This window comes from Balaenoptera physalus, assembly GCF_965194825.1.
Source record: "Balaenoptera physalus genome assembly, chromosome: 1".
Taxonomy (NCBI): domain Eukaryota; kingdom Metazoa; phylum Chordata; class Mammalia; order Artiodactyla; family Balaenopteridae; genus Balaenoptera; species Balaenoptera physalus.
In genome coordinates this window covers 29,968,092-29,994,558 of record NC_138882.1, presented here as the reverse complement: position 1 = coordinate 29,994,558, position 26,467 = coordinate 29,968,092, and the positions used below count along the sequence as shown (strand labels likewise).

General features: G+C 35.5%; 2 long non-coding RNA genes across 2 annotated transcripts in view; one reads left to right on the top strand and one right to left on the bottom strand.

Annotated features, from left to right (window-relative positions):
- Positions 1 to 433: 433 nt before the first annotated feature.
- On the top strand, positions 434 to 26,368 carry LOC309665217. The gene is made up of 2 exons (XR_014266272.1): positions 434 to 22,097; positions 22,397 to 26,368. It is a non-coding gene; the product is annotated as an uncharacterized lncRNA (long non-coding RNA).
- LOC309665233 overlaps positions 22,156 to 26,467 on the bottom strand; it is a 91,032-nt gene continuing 86,720 nt past the window's right edge. The window contains exon 2 of the long non-coding RNA XR_014266274.1: positions 22,156 to 24,974. This is a non-coding gene — a long non-coding RNA (uncharacterized lncRNA). The remainder of the gene's footprint in view (positions 24,975 to 26,467) is intronic.

The window sequence follows — 26,467 nt, the reverse complement described above, 5'->3', positions numbered from 1 at the left end:
GGATCCTTAAACTACATGTACAACAGTACAGCAATATTTAAAGGTAGATTCTGATTGTAAATTGTAAGTTTTATGCCAAACTCTGAAAATAAATATTTTAACAAGAAGTATAACTAACACTTTATCTTATTTTAAATGTAATCATAAAGAATTCTCAATTAACCCAAGGAAAGGATAATATATATATATATATATATATATATATATATATATATATATATATATATATATATATATATATATATATATGATGGAACAAAAAATCTAGCAAGATGGTATATTTTATAATTCAACCATATAAATATATTAAGGATAAATAGTCTACACAAGCCAATTAAAAGACACTGATCAAAATACTGTCATATTGGATTTTTTTAAAAAGCATGACTCAACTATATGCTATTTACAAGAACCTCACTTAAGATTTAAAGACATAGATAGGTTAAAGCTAAAAGGATGGGAAAATATGTAACATAAAAACCCTAAACAAATAAAGTTGGAGTAGCTATATAAATAGTAGAGAAAGTAGACTTCAGAGCAAGAGACATTTCCAGGTATAAGGAGAAACAATACATAACAATAGAGGTCAATTCTCTAACAACATGTATCAATCCTAAAGGTATATACATCTAACAAGAAAGTATCAAAATACATAAAGTAAGAACTGGTAAGACAAGATAGAAAGAAAAATTCACAATTACACTTGGAGAGTTCATATACCTCACTCAATAACTGATAGAACAAACTAACACAAAATCAGTAAGGATAAAGAAGACTTGAGCAGCATTATCAACCACCTTGACCTAATTGACATTTATAGAACAATTTACCCAACTATAGCAGCATACATATTCTTTTCAAGTGCACATGGAAAATTCACCAAGATTGATCATGTTCTGAGTCATATACCATAAAAAATGTAAAAGTATAGAAATTTGGCAAAGTATGGTCTCAGACCAGACTGGAACTAAACAATAAATTAATCAGAAAGATATCTGGAAAATCTTCAAATATTTGGAATTTAAAAAGGAATATAGCTACGGACCCTGCACACATTTAAAGGAAAAAAAGGGAATACTACTAACAAGTCTATTCCCATAAATTCAAAAATTTAGATAAAGTGAGCCAATTCTGTGAAAGATAAAAACTACCAAAACTTACAAGGAAATAGCCTGAACAGTCCTAAATCTATTTTTCCAAGTAAATTTGTGATTTAAAATATAATAACAAATAAATTCCAAGCCAAGCTGGTTTCACTGGTAAATTCTACTAAAATTTTAGGAAAAAAATACCAACTCTACATAATCTCTTCCAGAAATAAGAAGATAAAACACTCCAATTCATTTCATGAGGTCAGCATTACCCTGATACCTGATACTTTGATACATTGATATTTTGGTTTTGAAAACTACAGAGCAGCATCCTTAAATACATGGATTTAAATTCTCTAAACAAAAGTTTAGGAAATGGAATCCAAAGGCATATAAAAAGATAACACATCATGACCAAATAGGTTTATCCCAGAAATAGTACAAGGTTGGTTTTACACTTAAAAATAATTCACTATATTAACAAATTAAAAGGAAAAAATTTATATGACTGTTTCAAAAGAAACAAAAAAGCATTTAACAAAATTCAGCATCCATTAATGATAAAAACTCTCAACAATCCAGGAATAGAAGATACTTTTCTTAATGTGATAAAAGGCAACTACAAAAACCTATAGCTAACATCATACTAAATGGTAAAAGAGTGAATGTTTTCACCCTAAGATAAAGAACAAGGCAAAAATATCCTTTCTCACCACCACTGTTCATCATTATAATAGAAATGCAACAAGACAAGAAAATTTTTTGAAAGGCAGCAATATTGGAAAGGAAGAAACAATATTGTTTCTATTTACAAAATGTTTGTGTAGAAAATCCCAAGAAATTCACAAAGTGACCTAAAGTTAGCGCTGAATTCAAGTGAGCTCAGCAAGGTCACAGGACGCAAGATCAATATAAAAAAGTCTATTGCCTTCTTATTTATCAATAGTGAACAGCAAGAATTTGAATTTTTTAAAGTACCATTTTCATAGCACCAAAAGGAAGGAAGAGGAGATGGAAAAGAAGAAGGAGGGGGAAGAGCAGGAAGAGGACCATCACCAACACCACTGCCAACAACTACAACTTAGGTTATAAGTCTAGCAAAATCTGGAGAGGATCTTTGTACTGAAAACTACAAAACAATAATGAAAGGAAACAAATGAAGACCTAAATAAATGAAGATATAAACCATGCAAATAATTGGAAGACACATTCTCCCCACATTAGTCTACAGATATTATGCAATTCCAAAACTGCGAAATCAAAATCCCAGAGGGATTTATTATAGACATCAACAAGTTGATTCTAAAATTTATATGGAAAGGCAAAGGATCTAGAATTCCTAGGAATTAGGTATTTGGCAAATAAATAACCAAATTCTAAAACCTTCTAATTATCCTAAAAGAATAGAAATGAGATTGAATTTCTAAAAAAGACGGAAACAATTACATCTTGTAACAGCACTTCTCAAAGTGTGGTTCATGGATGCCTAGTGATCCCCACAATCCTTCAGGAGGTCTGTGAGTTCGAAACTATTTTTGTAGTAATACTATAATATATTCACCTTTCCCACTGTGCTGACGTTTGCACTAAGGTGGGTAAAACTTCTGGTGTCTTAGGATGAATCAGGGTCGTGGCTCCACACCATCCTAGCAGTCACTGTTCTTCACTACCAAGCACACACAGAAAAAGAAAGGTCGGTGTCCCTTAAGGATACCCACAAAGAAGCAGTAAAAATGTGTTAATTTTATTAATTCATGAAAACATGTCTTTTTAATATTTTCTGTGATGAAATGGAAACTATACATAAAGTCCTTCTGATGCACAGTGAAATTTCATGGTTGTCTTGGATATTTAAGGACTATTTATTAAAAATTTTTTATTTATTTGTTTATTAAAAATAAACAAAGTAAGCCAGGAACTTCAAGAAAACAACTGGCAGTATTTATTGCCAAAGATAAAGTTCAAGTTGTCAAGTTAAAGCTGTTATTTGTCATTCACTAGTTTGCCACTGATACAGATCTGTATGTTAAAGAGCTAAAAGGTAGTATTAAGAAGGTAACAGCTTTACCTCTGAGAAGGTAAAATCAGATATATGAAGTTTTTTATTAGATATTGAAGACTAAGGAAAAGTCATTTGAAAGGATTTGATACCAAGTGTCTTAAAGACATTATGTGCCCTAGAGAAGTTTTTAATCCTCAGGAAAAATTAAAGTTAGTTATTTTCTCTCCAATCTGGCAATAAAACCATCAACAAATGAAGAATATTGGTATTTTGGTTGGCTTCCCACTTAGCTTCAATACTACTTTTTTACCATCTTTTTTTTTTTTTTTTTGGCTGAGACTGTAATTTTGTGCAAGCCAACCATGGAGGTTTGCTGATGATGAAAATTACCAACTGGCAGCTGTAGTATATTTTCTGACAAAGGCGTTTCCTGGGCCCTGGCCTCATGAGTAAGGGAGAATTGAGGAGAACGCTGGTCCCGGATATCTTCCAATTTTACAAAGTGACAGACTTCCAACTGTGTGGGGAAATGGTACAAGGTGTTTATTTCTCAGATCATCTATTAGTTCAACTTCAGTGGGAATTTGGCAGGACAGAATTGGCTAGGATTGAAGAATTTCAGCTTGTTGATAAAAGTAATTACAGTTAAAGGTTATACAACTCAGCCCAATTTTCTCACTTATGTGGAGAAGAATGTATACATGTACATGCTTGGGAAAACAGGAGAAATAAGCAATTTAAAACATTCCTGCCTCCCCTTCCAAACACACATCTTTACAATCCTTCCTTCTTCTTAGAATGAGAAGAATTTCATTTTTATTCCTAACATTTGTGATTTTTCATATGTGGAAACTTCATCTTTGAAAACCTTCCACCAATTTGCCTTATTTCTAATCCTCCTCCAGAATAGGTTCTGTGTCTCCTTCCAAGGAAGCCTTTCCTGACTTTTCACCGTAAGTCACATACCCTTCTTTAACCCTCATAGGACTCTGTACTTTGCCTTCATGGCACTTAGAATATTTGTCATGGAGCAATTATTTCTGTAAGTGTGTTGCTTAATGTCTGGCTCCTGACAGAATGTGATTCCTGGAGGGCAGGGACATATCTATCTTATTTACCACTGAATCCAAATATTTTGCACATAATAAACACAATAAATATTTAGTACAGTCTTGAGTGTGAGCCCAAGCTCTCAATGAAATTAACTACTGTACATAAAACATTTAGCCCACAAACTGGAGAATAGTGTATCCTTAATAAATGTTAACTTATTGCCTTACATAATCCCTGGGAAATAGGGATGGTAACATATAAATTCTCAATTTTCAAATAAGGAAATATAATCAGAGGGCATGTGACTTGCCCAAGACATATCACTTGTAACAAGTGGAGGCCAGATGGAAACTGAAATCTTCTCAATGCATGTCCCACCCTCTTTCTAATGAACCAAAGTCTACAGAGAGTACACTTAGGATGCTCAAGGAGCCCGTGCTTCTACAACATCTACTAAACTGAGAAAATCTATCCCAAGTGTTTTCAGTTCTGGTCCAGAAGCAGGTATTGATGCAGCTTCCTTTCTGCGTGTAGCTGTCGAGCTGTTTTTTTTTTTTTTTTTTAAGCCCTGTTTTATTTTTATATAAATTTATTTATTTACTTATTTATTTTCAGCTGTGTTGGGTCTTCCTTGCTGCACACGGTCTTTCTCTAGTTGTGGCAAGCAGGGGTTACTCTTTGTTGTGCTGCACAGGCTTCTCATTGCAGTGGCTTCTCCTGTTGTGGAACACAGGCTCTAGGTGTGCGGGCTTCAGTAGTTGTGGCTCATGGGTTCTAGAGAGCAGGCTCAGTAGTTGTGGCGCATGAGCTTAGTTGCTCTGTGGCATGTGGGATCTTCCTGGACCAGTGATCAAACCTGTGTCCCCTGCGTTGGCAGGCGGATTCTTAACCACTGTGCCACCAGGGAAGTCTGTCGAGTTTTCCAGACACTGTTTATTGAAGAGACTATTCTCTCCCCATTTTATATTCTTGACTCCTTTGTCATAAATTAATTGACCATATAGGCATGGGTTTACTTCTGGGCTCTCTGTTCTGTTCCATTGATCTATGTGTCTGTGTTTATGCCAATAACATACTATATTAATTACTATAGCTTTGTAATATAGTTTGAAATCAGGAAGTGTAATGCCTCCAGCTTTGTTCTTCTTTCTCAAGATTGTTTTGGCTGTTCAGAATCTTTTGTGGCTCCATACAAATATTAGGATTATTTTTTCTATTTCTGTGAAAAAATGCCATTTATAATTTTGGTATACATTGCTTTGAATCTGTAGATTGCTTTTGGAAGTAGGGAAATTTTAACAGTAGTAATTTTTCCAATCCAGGAGCACAGAATATCTTTTTAGTGCATTTCCACCAAGGAGGTATGCCCCAACTGGCCCTGGGATGATTGGGAAGGCTGGAAGGAAAGGTGGCTGGCAGGCCATATCTTCTCCCCTCCCTCTTTCCAGAGGGTGTTGGGGGACTGTGGTGGGCCCACCCTCCAAGTGTTACAGCCACCCGGCAGCAGAGCCCACCAAATCCTGGGGCTGAGGGAGAAAAACCGGTCACTGCACTCTCCCCTCTTCTGGCACCCACACCCTAGGGGTTTGCCATGTGACTGGGGGGACTGGGCTGCCCCTCCCATAGCAAAACCACTCTCCCACACTGGTCTGCCTACCCCTGTGCTCCACATGGTGGGGGACAGTGGTTCCAGTGGGTAGTGGAGTGGCAGACTGTCCCCAGTGCCTCCCGGGTGGGTCATGATGTTGGGCCTGGGAGGGTCTCCAGGCATTCATACACAAATGTAATATCAAAACCAGCAACCATGAGAAGAGGAGAGTACAAAAGCAGGAAATGAGAATTGCATTTGAAATTAAGAGAAGGGCAACTTAAAACAACCTTGTGTGTATGTGTGTGTGTATGTAGATATATATATGTATAAACACTGTTTTTATCAAAACCTCATGGGAAATGCAAACCAAAAAACTACAATAGATACACACAAAAAAAAGAAAAAGCAACCAAACACAACACTAAAGATGGTCATCAAACCACATTGAACAAAACAGGAAGGGAAAAAGAGAGACCTACAAAAACAAACCTCCCAAAATTAAGAAAATGGCAATAGGAACACACATATCAATAATTACCTTAAATGTAAATGGATTAAATGATCCAACCAAAAGACAAAGACTGGCTGAATGGATACAAAAACATGACCCGTATATACAGTGTATATGAGAGACCCACTTCAGACCTAAGGACACATACAGACTGAAAGTGAGGGGATGGAAAAAAGTATTCAATGCAAATGGAAGTCAAAGAAAACTGGAGCAGCAATACTCATATCAGACAAAATAGACTTTAAATAAAGACTGTTACAAGAAACAAGGAAAGAACTACATAATGATCAATGGATCAACCCAAGAAGCAGCTATAATAATCCTATATATATATATATATGCACCCAATATAGGAGCACATCAATATATAAGGCAAATGTTAACAGCCTTAAAAGGGGAAGTCAACAGTAACACAGTAAGAGTGGGGGACTTCAACACCCCACTTACACCAATGGACATATCACACAGACAGAAAATTAATAAGGAAACACAAGCCTTAAATGACATATTAGACCAGGTAGATGCAATTGATATTTATAGGACATTCCATCTGAAAGCAGCAGAATACACTTTCTTCTCAAGGGCACATGGAACATTCTCCAGGATAGATCACATCTTGGGTCACAAATCAAGTCTTGGTAAATTTTTAAAAATTGAAATCATATCAAGCATCTTTTCTGACCACAACATTATGAGATTAGAAATCAATTACAGGAAAAAACAACTGTAAAAAACACAAACACATGTAGGCAAAACATTATGTTATGAAATAACCAATGGATCACTGAAGAAATCAAAGAGGAAATAAAAAAATATTAATACCTAGAAACAAATGACAATGAAAACACGATGACCCAAAGCCTATGGAACACAGCAAAAGCAGTTCTAAGAGGGAACTTTATAGCAATACAATCCTACCTCAAGAAACAAGAAAAATCTCAACCAAACAACCTAAACTTACACCTAAAGCAGCTAGAGAATGAAGAACAAACAAAATCCAAAGTTAGTAGAAGGAAAGAAATCATAAAGATCAGAGCAGACATAAATGAAATAGAGACGAAGAAAACAAGAGCAAAGATCAAAGAAACTAAAATCTGGTTCTTTCAGAAAATAAACAAAATTGATAAACCTTTAGCCAGACTTATCAAGAAAAAGAGGGAGAGGACTCAAATCAGTAAAATTAGAAATGAAAAAGGAGAAGTTACAATGAACACCACAAAAATACAAAGGATCATAACAGACTACTACAAGCAACTATATGCCAATAAGATGGACAACCTAGAAGTGGGCAAATTCTTAGAAAGTTATAACCTTCCAAGACTGAACCAGGAATAAACAGAAAATATGAACAGACCAATCACAAGTGCTGAAACTGAAACTGTGATTAAAAATATTCCAACAAATAAAAGGACCAGATGGCTTCACAGGCAAATTCTATCAAACATTTAGAGAAGAGTTAACACCTACCCTTCTGAAACTCTTTCAAAAAACTGCAGAGGAAAGAACATTCCCAAGCTCATTCTACAAGGCCACCATCACCTTGATACCAAAACCAGACAAAGATATAACACAAAAAAGAAAAGTACAGGGCATTATCACTGATGAACATAGATGCAAAAATCCTCAACAAAATACTAGCAAACTGAATCCAACAACACATTAAAAGGATCATACACCATGATAAAGTGGGATTTATCCCAGGGTTGCAAGGATTGTACAATATCCACAAAGGAATCAGTGTGATACACCACATCAACAAATTGAAGAATAAAAACCATATGATCATCTCAGTAGATGCAGAAAAACTTTTGACAAAAGTCAACACCCACTTATGATAAAAACTCTCCAGAAAGTGGGCATAGAGGGAACATATTTCAACATAACAAAAGCCATAATTGACAAATCCACAGCAAACGTCATTCTCGATGGTGAAAAACTGAAAGCATTTCCTCTAAGATCAGGAACAAGTCAAGGATATCCACTCTCACCACTATTATTCCAAATAGTTTTGGAAGTCCTGGCCATGGTAATCAAAGAAGAAAAAGAAATAAAAGGACTCCAAATTGGAAAAGAAGAAGTAAAATTGTCACTGTTTGAAGATGACATGATACTATACATAGAAAATCCTAAAGATGTTACCAGAAAACTACTAGAGCTCATCAACGAATATGGGAAATTTGCAGGATACAATGAATACACGGAAATCCCTTGCATTCCAACACAGTAACAATGAAAGATCAGAAAGAGAAATCAAGGAAACAATCTCGTTTACCATTGCATTAAAAAGAATAAAATACCTACGAATAAAGCTACCTAAAAATGTAAAAGACCTGTACTCAGAAAACTATAAGATACTGATGAAAGAAATAAAAGTTGACAAAAACAGATGGAGAGATATACCATGTTCTTGGATTGGAAGAATCAATATTGTGAAAATGACTATACTACCCAAAGCAATCTACAGATTCAATGCAACCCCTATCAAATTACCAAGGGCATTTTTCACAGAATTAGAACAAAGAATTTTACAATTTGTATGGAAACACAAAAGACCCTGAATAGCTAAAGCAATCTTGAGAAAGAAAAACATAGCTGGAGGAATCAGGCTCCCTGACTTCACAATATACTACAAAGCTACAGTCATCAAAACAGTATGGTACTGGCACAAAAACAGAAATACAGATCAATGGAGCAGGAAAGAAAGTCCAGAGATAAACCCACACACCTATGGAGTCGGTTATTGTCACCTCATCTAAGACAAAGGAGGCAAGGATATACAATGGAGAATAAACAGTCTCTTCAATAAGCAGTGCTGGGAAAACTGGACAGCTACATGTGAAAGAATGAAATTAGAACATTCCTTAATACCATACACAAAAGTAAACTCCAAATGAGTTAAAGACCTAAATGTAAGACCAGACACTATAAAACTCTTAGAGGAAAGCATAGGCAGAACACTCTTTGACATAAATTTCAGCAAGATCTTTTTTGATCCGTCTCATAGAATAATGAATATAAAAACAAAAATAAACAAATGGGATCTAATTAAGTTAAAAGCTTTTGCACAGCAAAGGAAACAATAAACAAAATGAAAAGACAACCCTCAGAATGGGAGAAAGTATTTTCAAACAAAACAACTGAGAAGGGATTAATATCCAAAATATACAAACAGCTCACACAGCTCAATATCAAAAAAACTAACAATCCAATAAAAAAACGGGTGGAAGATCTAAATAGACATTTCTCCAAAGAAGACATACAGATGGCTAAAAAGCACATGAAAATATTCTCACCATCACTAATTATTAGAGAAATGCAAATCAAAACTACAATGAGGCATCACGTCACACCAGTCAGAATTGCCATCATCAAAATATCTACAAACAATCAATTCTGGAGAGGGTGTGGAGAAAAGGGAACCCCACACTGTTGGTGGGAATGTAAGTTTGTACAGCCACTATGGAGAACAGTATGAAGGTTTTTTGAGAAACTAAAAATAGATCTACCATATGATCCAGCAACCCCACTCCTGGGCATATATCCAGAGAATAGCTTAATATGAAAAGGTACATGCACCGCAAAGTTCATTGCAGCACTATTTACAATAGCCAGGACATGGAAGCAACCTAAGTGTCCATTAACAGAGGAATGGATAAAGAAAATGTGGTACATATATACAATGGAATATTACTCAGCCATAAAAAAGAACAAAATAATGCCATTTGCAGCAACATGCATGGACCTAGAGATTGCCATACTGAGTGAAGTAAGACAGACACAGAAAGACAAATATCATATGGTATCACTTATATGTGGAACCTAAAAAAAGGGTACAAATGTGTGGCACATATATACAATGGAATATTACTCAGCCATAAAAAGAAACGAAATTGAGTTATTTGTAGTGAGGTGGATGGACCTAGAGTCTGTCATACAGAGTGAAGTCAGAAAGAGAAAAACAAATACCATATGCTAACACACATATATGGAATATATAAAAAAAAAAGTTCTGAAGAACCTAGGAACAAGACGAGAATAAAGACACAGACCTACTAGAGAATGGACTTGAGGCTATGGGGAGGGAGAAGGGTAAGCTGGGACAAAGTGAGAGAGTGGCATGGACATATATACACTACCAAACGTAAAATAGATAGCTAGTGGGAAGCAGCCGCATAGCACAGGGAGATCAGCTCGGTGCTTTGTGACCACCTAGAGGGGTGGGAGAGGGAGGGTGGGAGGGAGGGAGATGCAAGAGGGAAGAGATATGGGGACATATGTATATGTATAACTGATTCACTTTGTTATAAAGCAGAAACTAACACACAATTGTAAAGAAATTATACTCCAATAAAGATGTTTAAAAAAAAAGGGTACAAATGAACTTATCTACAAAACAGAAATAGAGTTATAGATGTAGAAAACAAACTTATGGCAATCAAGGTGTAAGGGGGGCGGGAGAGGTAAATTGGGAGATTGGGATTGACATATACACACTACTATATATAAAATAGATAACAATAATGACCTACTGTATAGCACAGGGATCTCTACTCAATTCTCTGAGATGGACTATATGGAAAAAGTATCTAAAAAAGAGTAGATATATGTATATGTCTAACTGATTCACTTTGCTGGACATCAGAAACTAACACAACATTGTAAATCAACTATACTCCAATAAAAATTTTTTAAAAAGAATATCTTTTTATTTCTTTGTGTCTTACTCTATTTTTTTCATCAATATCTTATAGTTTTCAATGTATAGGTCTTTCACTTCCTTGGTTAAATTTATTCTTTTGATACACTTGTAAATGTTACAATACACTTGTAAATTGTAATTGTAAACAATTATAAATGTTTTCTTAATTTTTCTTCCTGGTAGTTCATTGTTAGTGTATGGAAATGCAAGGATTTTTGTGTATTGATTTTGTATCTTGAAATTTTACTAAATTTGTTTATTAGTCTAATCATTTTTTAGTGGAGTCTTGAGGGTTTTCCATAGATTATACCATGTCTTCTGAAAATTGATGCAGTTTTACTTCTTCCTTTCCAGTTTGGATATTTTTTTTTTCTTTTTCTTGTCTAATTGCTCTGACTAGGACTTCCTATAGGATGTTGAATAGTGGGCATTCTTGTCTTGTTCCTGATCTTAAAGAAAAAGCTTTAAGCTTTTCAAAGTTGGTATGATATTAGCTGTGAGCTTTTCATATACATCCTTTATTATGTTGAGGTGTGTTCTCCTATACCTACTTTGTTGAGAGTATTTAGCATAAATGGGTGTTGAATTTTGTCAAATGTTCTTTCTGCATGTAGTGAGATGATCATATGATTTTTATCCTTCATTTTTTTAATGTGGTTTATCATGTTGATTGATTTGTGGGCACTGAAGCATTCTTGCATACAAGGGATAAATCTCACTTGATCATGGTGTATGATCCTTCTAATATATTGTTGGATTCAGTTTGCTAATATTTTGCTGAGGATTTTTGCATCTATGTTCATCAGGTATATTGGCCTGTAATTTTCTTTTCTTGTGGTATTCTTTTCTTGTTTTGGGAGCAGGTTAATGCTAGCCTTATATTGATAAAATGAGTTTGGAAGTATTCCCCCTTCTGTATTTTTTGGAAGAGTTTGAAAAGAATTTTATTAATTTTTTGATATTGTTTGATAGGATTCACCAGTGAAACCATCATGTATTAGAATTTGTTTATTGGTAGGTTTTTGATTACTGATTCATCTTCTTACTAGTCTTTTAATCAGTCTGTTCAGATTTTCTTTATCTTCATAATTCAGTCTTGATAGGTTGTATATTTCTAGGAATTTATCTGTTTTTTCTAGGTTAACCAAGTTGTGGGTGTATAATTGTTCATAGTGGTCTCTTAAAATCTTTTGTATTTGTATGGTATCAGTTGTAATGTCTTCTAAAAATAAATTTCTAATTTTATTTGTTTGAGTCCTCTTTTTTCCTTGGCAAGTCTAGCTAAAATTTTGTCTATTTTGTTTGTTGTTTTAAAAATCACCTCTTACTTTCATCAGTTTCTTCTATTGTCTTTTTAGTCTCTATTTCATTTATTTGTGCTTTGATATCTGTTTTTTTCTTTCTTTCATTTTGTTAACTTTGGGCTTAGTTTGGTCTTCTTTTTATAGTTCCTTACGGAATCAATTTAGGGGTTTTTTTTGAGATCGTTCTTTTTTCTTGATATAGGTATTTATTGCTATAAACTGGTCCTTATCTCCAATTGATCTGATCAACTAGTCTGATGTTGAACTCCTCTATTGAATTTTTTGGTGCATTTATTGTATTCATCAGCTCCGTGGTTTCTGTTTGGTACTTTCTTATATATTTTATCTCTTTGTTGAAATTCTCACTTTTTTCTTGCATTGTACTCCTGACTTTGGTGAGCCTCTTTATGACCATTAATTTGATCTTTTTGTAGGGTACATCACTTATCTCTGTTTCATTAAGGTCTATTTCTGAAGTTTTATCTTGTTCTTTTTTTTTTGGAACGTATTCCTCTGTTTCTCCATTATTCTTTACTCCTGTGTTATAATAGTTTCTGTGTGTTAGATAATACAACCACCTTCTCCAGTCTTGACTTAATGGTCTCATGTAGGGGATGAACATTATCCACCATCCTGGCACAAGCTCTTGGTTGACTTTTAAACCTTTGTGGTTGTCTAAGACACCTTGTTTATTCTAAGTGGCTCCCAGTAGTTGAAGGTATGTCCAGACCTGTCAGTGTTCCAAAGGCGAGGACTGCAGTTAACACCTAGATGTAGGATGACTGGAAGCAGACCCTCAGGTGACAGCTGGGAGAGTCTGTGGCTAGGGCCCTTCCAGGGAGAAATTGGAAAGTGAGCATTTTGGCCTGTTCCCTCTGCATTGGATAGCCACAGGGCAGGGGGATGCTTCTGTGCCCATTAAGAACTGATTTTTCACTTGCTAAAGTCTTGAGGGACTTGTGAAGGCAAGCCCCATTGCTCTCAAAGCTAGGTGATCCAGGGACCCATGCTTTGGGTGGCAGCTGCAAAAGTTAAAGTACTCATTATGTGTAAAATCTCCTTCTAGAGAGATATTGGCAATTTGCAGTGGGCTAGAGGGAGAAGGCTGAGGTGTTGTCTGCTGGCTTCCCCTGTCTCTGAGGATCACAGTCAGCCCCTAGATGTGTGCTAAATTAGAAGTTTGACTCAGGCACCAGCTTTTAAAGTATGCAAATAGGCATCTTTCAAGGAAAGACTGGGAGATGGGCATTTTGTGCCTGCTCCCTATGTACTAAGTCCTGGGGCATAGCCATGGTGAGTCCTTGTGAGCCAGTTAAGAACTATTTCTTTGTTTGATAGAGTTTTGTGGGTCTTGTAGATGTGAGTCCCATTGGCTTTTAGAGATAGGTGTTTGAAGACTCCTCAGGTGGGAGTCTTAAAAGTTGGGGTGCTAGATGTGGGGTTGAAACCCTTTGCCCCTCAGGGAAAAGCTGGGAGTGGGAGTTCCCTCCTGATTATATGGCATCTTGCCTGGGGTGTGGTTTATAGAGAGAGTGTGTCTCAGTCTTTCTTACCCATTTCTATGTGGGTATTTTCTCATTTGCCCAATGTATAGGAGTCAATGTATAGTTTCTGGATTTCTTTCAGAGGAAATTGCTCTGTGTGCAGTGTAGATTTGGTGTGTCCATGGGAGGAGGGGAGTTAAGGAGACTCCAATGTTGCCATCTTGGACTGGAACCATGAAATCTATTTTAAATCAATAGCTTGAAATTTTGAATTGCAAATATTTCAACATGTCAGCATCATTAAGTCGGTGTGAAGTATGCTATTTCTGAACTCATTAGAGTAAGACTTATGAGATAATTTGGGGTCACATTTGTCTGTTTCAAGCATTTAATCAGTAGCATTTTTGGAAAAGATTCATCAGAGCAGTAAGAGATAGAATTTGAAACAGTTTCTTCATTTGTAGAAGTTATGAATATAGAATTTTAAAGCAAGAAGTTGCCTTAGAAATCACTTAGTCCATCTTTATTTTACAGACAAAAAAAATTGGGGAATAATTATCATAAAGAACATTGTACTACTTTCCCACTGCTTTACTTTGCCATCCTCCAAGTCATTGATATGGTCCCTTCACTAGTGAATGGTGTCATATGTCGTTAACAGCCACTCTGAACTCTGAACCAATAGGGTAGATCAAGAGATTATCTCTTCTGACTCTTCTTTGAACTTCTTTTTCTGATGAGGCTAGGGGTTCATAAACTTGAAACATGCTCTTAACTTATGGGTGGTATGGCCTACATGCATGCCTGACTGCTGGCTGTGTAACAGCTTCCTCTACTATGGAAACCTGAAGGTAGTAAGATCCCAGTTTCCATTAGGGCAATGAAGGTAGTAACTACTTAGGCCACAGCTTAAGCTTCATCCTCTAACCCAGCTTTTACCAGTCATCACCAGAAATATTGGGTGCTGGCTTAGCACCTTGCTTCTTATTTGGTTGCTATTCCTTAAGTGTAACCCCTAAGTCAAGGGAGCTGCAGCTGGGGTGGATGAGGTGGGGCAGGGAGTGGGGGTGGAGTAGCAATTACTACCTAGCCAATGTTTGAGCTGTTCAGAATCTCTAATCTCAATATCATGAAACATTTTCAACACTCTATTATTATCTCCCAAATTATGGTGATCGTAACTGACTACATGATATTTCATCATTTGAACAGGTCAGTCTAAACAGAAATTGACTGAAATAAACTGTTATAAACCAATATTGACTGAAAGAGAATAATATTTTTTAAATATTGCATATTTTCTTCTTGCTTCTTCTAACCTCCTTTTCCACTAATAATGCAGAGGTGAGTAAGAAAACTTAGCCAGATTCAGTGATTCCCTTCAATATTCACCTCTTTTCTTCCTCATCCCACACTTCCTTTCTCCAATCCACATTTCTTTCTTCTGTTCTTTGTTCTCCCTACATGTGCTCCAGGCCTTCCATGACACTCCAGCTGAAGTCCTCTGAGCTAATTGCATTGCTGCACCTCAGTAGACACTCTGAAGCTTCAGAATTGACTGCCCGTGGCCCTTGTCCCACCACTTTCCTGGTCCCTTCCTTGAATGAAACAACTAAACCCTGATGCCATGTTGCTGTCATTCCATCACAATGACTCAGAACACAGTTAAGTTGTTACAGGGATAGGCAGGGATCAGATGGTCATCAAGGCCCTCTTTAATCTTAGTCCTCCTCATGCAAGAGATATTTCTAAATGATCTGCATCAGGGGTCAGCAAAGTTTTATTTATAAAGAACCAGACAGTAAATATTTTAGGCTTTGCATGTCATCCAGTCTCATCTTAACTACTCAACTCTGGCATTTTAGCATGACAACAGCCATAGACAATATGTAAATGATTGAACATGGTATTCCAATAAAACTTTGTTTATGGACACTGAAATTTAAATTTTATATCATTTACATGCTCAGACATATTATTCTTTTGTTTGGGTTTATTTTTCATTTAAAACCACTAAAAAGTATAAAAACCTTTCTTACCTTGTATACTGTACATAAATAGGGCCAGATTTGGCCCATGGACCATTGTTTGCTGACCCCTGATATACATGATAACCTTTGGTAGTCTTTTTGAATGCACTTTCCTTTTTACTTATAAAACAGATTTTTAGAAAGTCACCCACACTATTGCTACCTTTTTACTCATACTGTATTATCAATTCAATAGCCTTATAAGCCAACTCAAATCAGTTCTGGAGCAAAGGGGAGTATAAATAAAATAATATAAATAGATTCATTTTGTGAAGAAGAGTTACTAAATTTAAAGTTTCCATCATGTAAATTTTCGACACAGATATTCATCTTGGGGATTTCCATCAAAAGAATTGCGGCACACATTGGTCATAGCATGCCACTGGCTTGCTCCCTGCTAATGCTAATCCAGGTGCTATTCTTTTAGTTTCTCTTCAAAATGTTACTTAATTTTCAACATGTCAAAATCTTTATGGGCTTCAATATATATCTCCCTTCCCACCTCCTTCCCGGTAATAAAGAAATGCTAAAGTAGTACTCAGAGCTCTTTGGAGAAAGGCCCTGTGGAAACAGATTATACAGTAGACAATTGGCATTCATTAGGAATACTTCCCAAGGCCTTCAAATATCCTAAATGCATAAATACCACTAGAGCATATATTTTCCTGAAAAATTTAACAATAAATTGTTAAAAATTTTAAGTGATTTGTTTCAATCCTTTATACTTAATAAATATAGGATCAAAGTCATTTTTATAAGGCTATTTACTCCTTTCATGAGAGTTACTATGAACATAAAGAGGAGAAAAAAATCAAGTGAATGCTGACTTTCTGGATAGGTCGACTTACTAGCTAAGTGACTCAATTCTACAGACCAGCCTAGAGGAAAACATCACGCAAGTTGATGTTCTAATTATGAGTTAGGCCATTTCATCAACATTCGAGGACCATGGTGATAGAAATTGGAAATGGAAATTGCTGATGTTAAATCTATGAATGCTAAGGTTCTACTTTATTTGAGTAGTCAAAAAAGAAGTAATGCCTGTAATTGGTTAAGTTATAGAGTGATCATAAAAAGCCATACAAAAATGGAACTTGCTGTCTAAGGAGGATATGAACTCCTTCCCAAAACACCCTGATCATTTGATTGAACAAAGAAGAGAAGATCCAGGAACCAGAGGGGTTGGATTAGACTAAGAGCTTCTCAAATATTCTTAGGACAGAAAAACCCCTTCACATAAAATCTTCTCCATGAAATCCTAGGGATAGACCAGGGTTTATAAAACAAGCAGACTAGGTGGCCTATAAGAGCCCTTCCAACTCTAAGATTCTGTGATTAGTATTATTTTATGACATGCTATAAATGAGAAGAATTATATCAAAAGAATTCAACCAATCCTGGAGAGGCTTGAGATGCTCCTAATTTTTCCACTCTTTTCCAGACCTTGACCTAGGATATAGGTACTATGAATGGCCAGAGCATGGCTGGTTCTCAGCAAAACTGTGGAGGAGGCAAAGTCTGTGAAGGTCAGGAGTCAGCTCCTGGGGATGCTGTCCTTCATTTCTAAGGAAAACATGGCTTAAAGCTGGCATCACTTCCAATATCTGCAAGATTTGGGAAAGGTGGAAGACTGAGTGGAAGATTTGCTCCCAGGTACTTCTATGCACCACAGGATATCAAAGAGGAGAGGTAACATCACCAAGGACTTGGCATCCTCTTCTGGGAAAAGGGTTAGTGCATTTTCTGTTGAATGTAGAATAGTTGTATCATGTTAGGAGGAAGTATGGCCTTGTTATTGTCTTTACCTGGCAATTAAATATAGTTTAAGGAGATATGTTTGGGTGCCAAAGTGACAAGGGGTGGACTTGTGATGGTTAATTTTACTTGGCTAGGCCATGGTGCCCAAAAGTTGGTCAAATACTAGTCTAGATGTCTCTGTGAAGGTATTTTCAGATGAGATTAACATTGAAATCAGCAGACTTTGAGTAAAGCAGATTATCCCTCATCATATGAGTGGGTATCATTCAACCAACTGAAGGCCTTAAGGGAAAAAAACTGCCAGGTCCCCTGAAGAAGAGGAAATTCTGCCTCCAGATGGCCCTCAAACTCAAACTGAAACATGAACTCTTCCCTGGGTCTTCATCCTGCTGGCTGGCCCTGCACGTTTCAGATTCACCAGCCCCAATCATGTGAGTCAATTACTTAAAATAAATCTTTCATGTGTCAATATCATATTGGTTCTGCTGTTCTGGAGAAACCTGACTAATATACCACCCCTCCCAGCTCTCTCTACATGTTTCATCTCAGCCCCACTGTATGCCCCTTGCATGTGCAGTTTCTCTTCTGTGCCACATTGATATACCAGCCACTACCACAGGCTATTGCCCGAATCATTTCGTGGCCCAAACTGCCATCAACTCAAATCTGTGTGTGCATAGTGTGCTTTTCAAAAGACTTGAGTTAATGGTCTGGGGTAAGTATGAACAACATGGTACACCCTGACAAAACAAAAACAAAATGAAAACAAATAGCAATTAGACATGCATTTTCTTTAAAGTCCCTCAGCCGTAATAATAACTGGGAGATTATGTTTTGGCTACCTCTGCCTGTCTTATTTGGTTACTCTTATACCTCAATGTACACATTTCAATAAATTTCAAAAGTAGAACAAACATAGGCCAGATTCACTGACTGCTGAGCAATGACACTAAAATTCAATAACAGAAAAGTTTAGGGGGGAAAAGTCATACACTTTGAAATTTTTAAACACTACCTAAACAAATAAGAAATAAAAGTATAAATTATGGACTCTTTAGAAAATCCTATGAAAATCAGCAAAAGAACTATTCATAGGAATAATTATGATCATAAAATGATTTTTTAAGGAAATGTAATAAAAATGAATAAATTGGTATTCAACTCAAAAAGCTAGAAAGTGAGCAACAAAATAACACTTCAAGAAAGTAGAAGGAGAGGATCAATGAAGATAACGTGAGAGATAAATGAACTCATTTAATTAAAAAACACATAGTTAAAAGCAAAAGCAGTTTCTTTAAAAAGGCCAATAAATAAAAAAGCTTATGACAAGTCTGTCTAGGAAGAAAGAAAAAAGAAAAGCAGGATTAAAAATGGAGAAAATGCCTGAACTACAAGTAGGAAGAAAATTTTAAAGTATGGGAAAATATTAGATAAAAATTTATAACAATATATTTTGACAATCTGCATGAAATGGACAATTTTCCCTGAAAGTATAATTTAGTCAAAACTTAATGAAGATGCAAGAAAACCTAAAAATATCATTATTCATGGAATAAATTATAAATTAACCAATGATAATAATATACTAGACCCAGGCAAATTCTATCAAGAAATCTAGACAAAAAGTTTTTACTATTAATTAAATTTTTCAAAATATATTTTGAAAGGGTAGAAAGCTTCAAACAGCACAAAAACAATAAAACTAATTCAGCCTCAAAGATGCAAATGTATATGAACAACAAAGATGCAAAAATTATTTTTTAAATTGACAATCCAATCCAGCATGTATTATGGCAGTGTTTTTCCTGGCTAACACATTTCTTTCTCACCACCAACAACTAACATTTTGGTAATAGTGGCACTTTCTTTAAGGGATTGTTCTTCCCCCATTCCAAAAGAGCACACAACAACTCCTGCTCAACAATGGACTGGACACGTGACCTAAGGCTGACCAATCAGAATTCTCTCTGCTTGAAATCTGGTTGTTGAAAAAAGTCAAAAGGCAACAAAGGCAGTCAGGATAAATTATACAATGGTGCCATAGTAGAAAAATGATCCACTACTTTCCGTTGCTCTTAAAATAGTCCCAATTCCTGTCCTTTTTGAGCTTTAATCATTCAGCTTCTACTGTGCTTCTGCAAAATACCTTCACTATATTTCCAATACATCCTTTTGAAATTACTGTTCAATGACTATTTTTCATTGTTTGGCACCAGAGAAATTCATCTGGAATAATTAAAATATATAATATTTAGAAATGCAATTCAATTACCTGGATAGATTAATAGTACAGAACTATGAGATATGAATATAAGCCCCCCCAAAAGCACTTACTAAAATACAATGCTTATTCCTAATTTTAAAAAGAAAGTTATTAGTAAACTAAAAATAGAAAGAATTTTTCTCAACTTAAGTATATCTGCCAGAAAACATCATAACATGATGGTGAAACATAAAAGAAATTTCATGAAATTCAGAATAAGGCAAGGTTTCTATCAATCTTATTATTCAACATTGTTCTATGGACCCTGGTTAGTGCACTAAGATAAGAAGAATAAATAAATAGAGGCAAAATTATTTGCTACTATTATAACAACTTTTTCAATAGAAGAGTGTTTTGGAAATCATTTGCTACATAATCTTTACCCTAATTGATGGGGGGCAGGTAGGGATAGAAATTATAATTTTATCATACAAAAAGAAAGTATGCAGTAATATTTAGCTTCTAACCTGTAAGTAGGATTAGGGTTCTTTTGGGCAGAAAAGATACCATGTCTTCCTATGACTACAAAGCCATGACAAACAACAGTAATGGAGGGCAAATTTCGAAGAATCTTTTCTTTGGCCTGGGAGAGGAAAGGGATTCAAGAGAGCAAAATCAGCAAACATCGTCCCACTGTTCCCCTCCGGACAAGGAAAGGGAAAGATGCATAAGACAGATAAGGATTAAGTTGGTTCTCTTGTCTCTTGCTCCCCATTTGGCACTCTGAGAGGAGTTCACTTCTTAGGTTGTCCCATACCATGATAGGATTCGAACACATCAAAGCAAATTGAAGATACATGCAGAGTGAGGAATCGACATTTAATTTTCACAGGACACCATTTAAGACTACCTAAATTACTAGGTTGGACTAAATTAGACTGAACGTTTAGTTAAATACTTTTGCTGCTAACTAGCAAGTAGGAAAATTATGGGCAAAATAAAGAAATTACATTTTTCTCTTTAATGTAAGCTGCAGGGTAATATAAATTTTCTACCTCTATGCCAGTCCACCAAGAAACTGTAAGATAATCTACTGGAAAATTATTAGAACAAGAAAGAAAGTCAATCAAAGTGTCCAGATATAGGATCTATATATAAAAATCAAAAGTTTTACAAGATACGAATAATAACCAACTAGAAGTATAATTTTTAAGATCTCATTCATAATACAAAAAACTCTCCATATAGGATGAGCCAAATTAGTATAAAGGAAACTGTAAAATTTTACCTTAAAACATAAAAAAAGTCTAAATAAATGAAGAGAAAGAGCATGATACTGGATGTGAAGACAATTTTTAATGTAAAACAAATTTCTACAGGGATTTTTTTTGTTGAAATTGACAACACCTAGGTTGCTGGACTAAAGAGATTCAATATAATCCTATAAGACCAGTGTCTAGTGCAATCTCTGGCAAATAATGTATAATAAATAAAAAGATATACCAGTTATAATTACTACAATTATTGTTATTCTCATTGTTACTATTATTATTTGGTCAATATTGTTACAATCTTGCAATAGAGAAGGACTCAAAAAGAATAAGACCAAAAGTAGAACCCATAAAATAATTATAGATTTAATTATAAAAATTTTTCTTATACAGCAGAGAACATCATAAACAAGATTAATATTCAAACAGAAAAATATCTATAACATATATAAAACATAAAAGTTACTACCATTAATATATATATATATATATATATTTTTTTAATAGATCTTTATTGGAGTATAATTGTTTCACAATACCATGTTAGTTTCTGTTGCACAACAAAGCCATATGCATACACATGTCCCCATATCCCCTCCCTCTTGTACCTGCCTCCAATCCTCCCTATCCCACCCCTCTAGGTCATCGCAAATCACCCAGCCGATCTCCCTGTGCTATGCTGCTGCTTCCCACCAGCCAACTATTTTACATTCGGTACTATATATATGTCTATGCTACTCTCACTTCGCCCCAGTTTTGCCCTCCCACCCCATGTCATCAAGTCCATTCTCTATGTCTACCTCTTTATTCCTGCCCTGCAACTAGGTTCATCAGTACCATTTTTTTTTTTAGATTCCATATATATGCATTAGCATACGTTATTGGTTTTTCTCCTTCTGACTTCCTTCACTCTGTATGACAGACTCTAGGTCCATCCACCTCACTACAAATAACTCAATTTCCTTTCTTTTTATGGCGAGTAATATTCCATTGTATATATGTGCCACATCTTCTTTATCCACTCATCTGTCGATGGACATTTAGGTTGGTTCCATGTCCTGGCTATTGTAAATAGTGCTGCAATGAACATTGTGGTGCATGTCTCTTTTTGTTTATTTATTTATTTATATTTTTATTTATGGCTGTGTTCCGTCTTCGTTTCTGTGCGAGGGCTTTCTCCAGTTGTGGCAAGTGGGGGCCACTCTTCATCGCGGTGCGCGGGCCTCTCACCATCGCGGCCTCTCTTGTTGCGGAGCACATGCTCCAGACGCGCAGGCTCAGTAATTGTGGCTCACGGGCCCAGCTGCTCCGTGGCATGTGGGATCCTCCGGGACCAGGGCTCGAACCCATGTTCCCTGCATTGGCAGGCGGACTCTCAACCACTGCGCCACCAGGGAAGCCCTCTTTTTGAATTATGGTTTTCTCAGGGTATATGCCCAGTAGTGGGATTGCTGGGTCATACGGTAGTTCTATTTTTAGTTTTTTAAGGAACCTCCGTACTGTTTTCCATAGTGGTTGTATCAATTTACATTCCCACCAACAGTGTAGGAGGGTCCTTTTCACCCCACCCTTTCCAGGATTTTTTGTTTCTAGCTTTTTTGATAATGGCCATTCTGACCAGCATGAAGTGATACCTCATTGTAGTTCTGATTTGCATTTCTCTAATAATTAGTGATGTTGAGCATCTTTTCATGTACCTCTTGGCCATCTGTATGTCTTCCTTGGTGAAATGTCTATTTAGGTCTTCTGCCCGTTTTTTAACTAAATTGTTTGTTTTTTTGATATTGAGCTCCATAAGCTGTTTGTATATTTTGGAGATTAATCCTTTGTCTGTTGTTTCATTTGCAAATATTTTCTCCCATTCTGAGGGTTGTCTTTTCATCATGCTTATGGTTTCCTTTGCTGTGCAAAAGATTTTAAGTTTAATTAAGTCCCATTTGTTTATTTTTGTTTTATTTCTGTTACTCAAGGAGGTGGGTCAAAAAAGATCTTGCTGTGGTTTATGTCATAAAGTGTTTTTCCTATGTTTTCCTCTAAAAGTTTTATGGTGTCTGGTCTTACATTTAAGTCTTTAATCCATTTGGAGTTTACTTTTGTGTATGGTGTTAGGTAGTGTTCTAATTTCATTCTTTTACATGTAGCTGCCAAGTTTTCCCAGCACCACTTATTGAAGAGGCTGTCTTTTCTCCATTGTATGTTCTAGCCCACTTTGTCATAAATCAGGTGCCCATATGTGTGTGGGTTTATCTCTGGGCCTTCTACCCTGTACCATTGATCTATATTTCTGTTTTTGTGCCCATACCATACTGTCTTGATTACTGTAGCTTTGTGGTATAGTTTGAAGTTGGGGAGCCTGATTCCTCCAACTTCGTTTTTCTTTCTGAAGATTGATTTTGCTATTCGGGGTCTTTTGTGTCTCCATACAAATTGTAAGATTTTTTGTTCTAGTTCTGTGAAGAATGCCATTGGTAATTTGATAGGGATTGCATTGAATCTGTAGATTGCTTTGGGAGTACAGTCATTTTCACAATATTAATTCTTCCAATCCAAGGACATGGTATATTTCTCCATGTGTTTATGTCATCTTTGATTTCTTTCATCACTGTCTTGTAGTTTTCTGAGTATAGGTCTTTCAGCTCCTTAAGTAGGTTTATTCCTAGGTATTTTATTCTTTTTGTTGTGACGGTAAGTGGGATTGTTTCCTTAATTTCTCTTTCTGATCTTTCATTTTTAGTGTGTAGGAATGCAAGAGTTTTCTGTGCATTAATTTTGTATGCTGCAACTTTACCAAATTCATTGATTAGCTTTACTAGTTTTCTGGTGGCATCTTTAGGATTTTCTATGTATAGTATTATGTCATCTTCAAACAGTGACAGTTTTACTTCTTCTTTTCCAATTTAGATTTTTAAAATTTCTTTTTCTTCTCTGATTGCCGTGGTTAGAACTTCCAAAACTATGTTGAATAAAAGTGGTGAGGGTGGACATCTTTGTCTTGTTCCTGATCTTAGAGGAAATGTTTTCACTTTTTCAACATTGAGAATGATGTTTGCTGTGGGTTTGTCAGACATGGCTCTTATTATGTTGAGTTAGGTTCCCTCTGTGCAAACTTTCTGGAGAGTTTTCATCATAAATTGGTGTTGAATTTTGTGAAAAGCTTTTTCTGCATCTATTGAGATGATCATAGGTTTTTATACTTTAATTTGTTAATGTGGTGTATCACACTTATTGATTTGCGTATATTGAAGAATCCTTGCATCCTTGGAATAAGTCCCACTTGATCATGGTGTATGATCCTTTTAATGTGTTCTTAGGTATGGTTTGCTAGTATTTTGCTGAGGATTTTTGAGTCTATATTCACCAGTGATATTGGTCTATAATTTTCTTTTTTTGTAATATCTTTGTCTGGTTTTGGTATCAGGGTGATGGAGGCCTTGTAGAATGAGTTTGGGAGTGTTCATTCCTCTGCAAATTTTTGGAAGAGTTTGAGAAGCATGAGTGTCAGCTCTTCTCTAAATGTTTGATAGAATGCACCTGTGAAGCCATCTGGTCCTAGACTTTTGTTTTTTGGATGATTTTTAATCACAGCTTCAATTTCATTACTTGTGATTGGTCTGTTCATATTTTCTACTTCTTCCTGGTTCAGTCTTGGAAGGTTATACCTTTCTAAGAATTTGTCCATTTCTTCCAGATTGTCCATTTTATTGGCATAGAGTTGCTTGTAGTAGTCTCTTAGGATGCTTTGTATTTCTGTCGTGTCCATTGTAACTTCTTTTTCATTTCTAATTTTATTGATTTGAGTCCTCTCCCTCTTCTTCTGGATGAGTCTGGCTAAAGGTTTAGCAATTTTGTTTATCTTCTCAAAGAACCAGCTTTTAGTTTTATTGACCTTTGCTACCATTTTCTTTGTTTCTATTTCATTTATATCTGCTCTGACCTTTATGATTTCTTTCCTTCTACTAACTTTGGGTTTTTTTGTTCTTCTTTCTCTAGTTCCTTTAGATGTAAGGTTAGATTGTTTGAGATTTTTCTTGTTTCTTGAGATAGGATTGTATTGCTATAAACTTCCCTCTTAGAACTGCTTTTGCTGTGTCCCACAGGTTTTGGGTCATCGTGTTTTCATTGTCATTTGTCTCTAGGTATTTTTTGATTTCCTCTTTGATTTCTTCAGTGATCACTTCATTATTTAGTAGTGTTATTGTTTAGCCTTCATGTGTTTGTGTTGTTTACAATTTTTTTCCTGTAATTGATTTCTAATCTCATAGCATTGTGGTCGGTCCACCTACATTTTGAGTGCTAACATTTGCACCATTATGACTAGTAAATGGCTTCATGAAAAAGGAGCCAAGGATTCAGATTCCTTGTCTTGGCTTTAAATCATAGGAGTAAAAGGCAGCCTTAGACCTCATTAGCCTAAGAGACCATGATGGATTCAGGACCAAATGCCCAACCAGGAGGACAATGTATATTCTCTTGGAGTGTCACCTTAGAATTCAGGATTTTGATGATACTGATCTTCAGTGCATCCTAACATATTTAGTAGTCTTAAAGTAATTTTTCTAGGATAAGAAATAGAAAGTCAGCTCCTAATTTCTGTTTAACCTGATCTTTGGCCATGGAGTTTATCCAAATCACTTTAGTAGCCATGATAGTTTGTCATCAAGGATGTAGAACATTAGAGAGAGCTCACCTCCAAACACAGAGTGAAAATGTTATTTTCTATCCAACTGCCAGCAGATGAGGGGCATTTAAGACTTTATCAGAATAGGAGGAGAATAGTGTCACACACAACTTATCTTTACCAATTGTCTTAACTGCTTTTTCCCACAACTAAGAGGAATGTATCTAGCCTCTTCTAACCAACTGTAACTCAATGAATAATGTATAAACCACCAAGGTAGAAAATCCATTTCATTCAAAGGTTATCTGGGGATGTTTATATTTTTATATGTATGGTAGATAGAGGAGAATATCATTTTTTAACTTTAGTATAAAATAATTATGGACTTATAGGAAATTGTAAAGATAGTTCATAGAGTCTTGAGTTTTCTTCATCCAGCTTCTCCTAATATTGACATTATAATTAACCATAGTCTAATTAGGATTAGGATTAGGATATTTGGTTAAATTTGAATTTCAGATAAGCAACGAATAATTTTTTAGTGTATGTCCCAATATAATTTGTCATTTATCTGAAATTCAAATTCAACTCAATGTCCTATATTTTTATTCACAAAATCTGACAACCCTACATATAATATCACAACCAGGAAATTGATACTGGTACATTACTGAAACTATAGACCTTATTCAGTTTTTCAGTTTTCACCATTTTTACATGCATTCATTCGTATGTGTATATATAGTTTGCTTTTTTAAAAAAAAAAAAAAAAGAACCAAAAGAATCTGAGGACTCTGCAATGTAGAACCCAACACAGCTGCATCTAGTCGCTGCCTGATTGGCCATGGAACT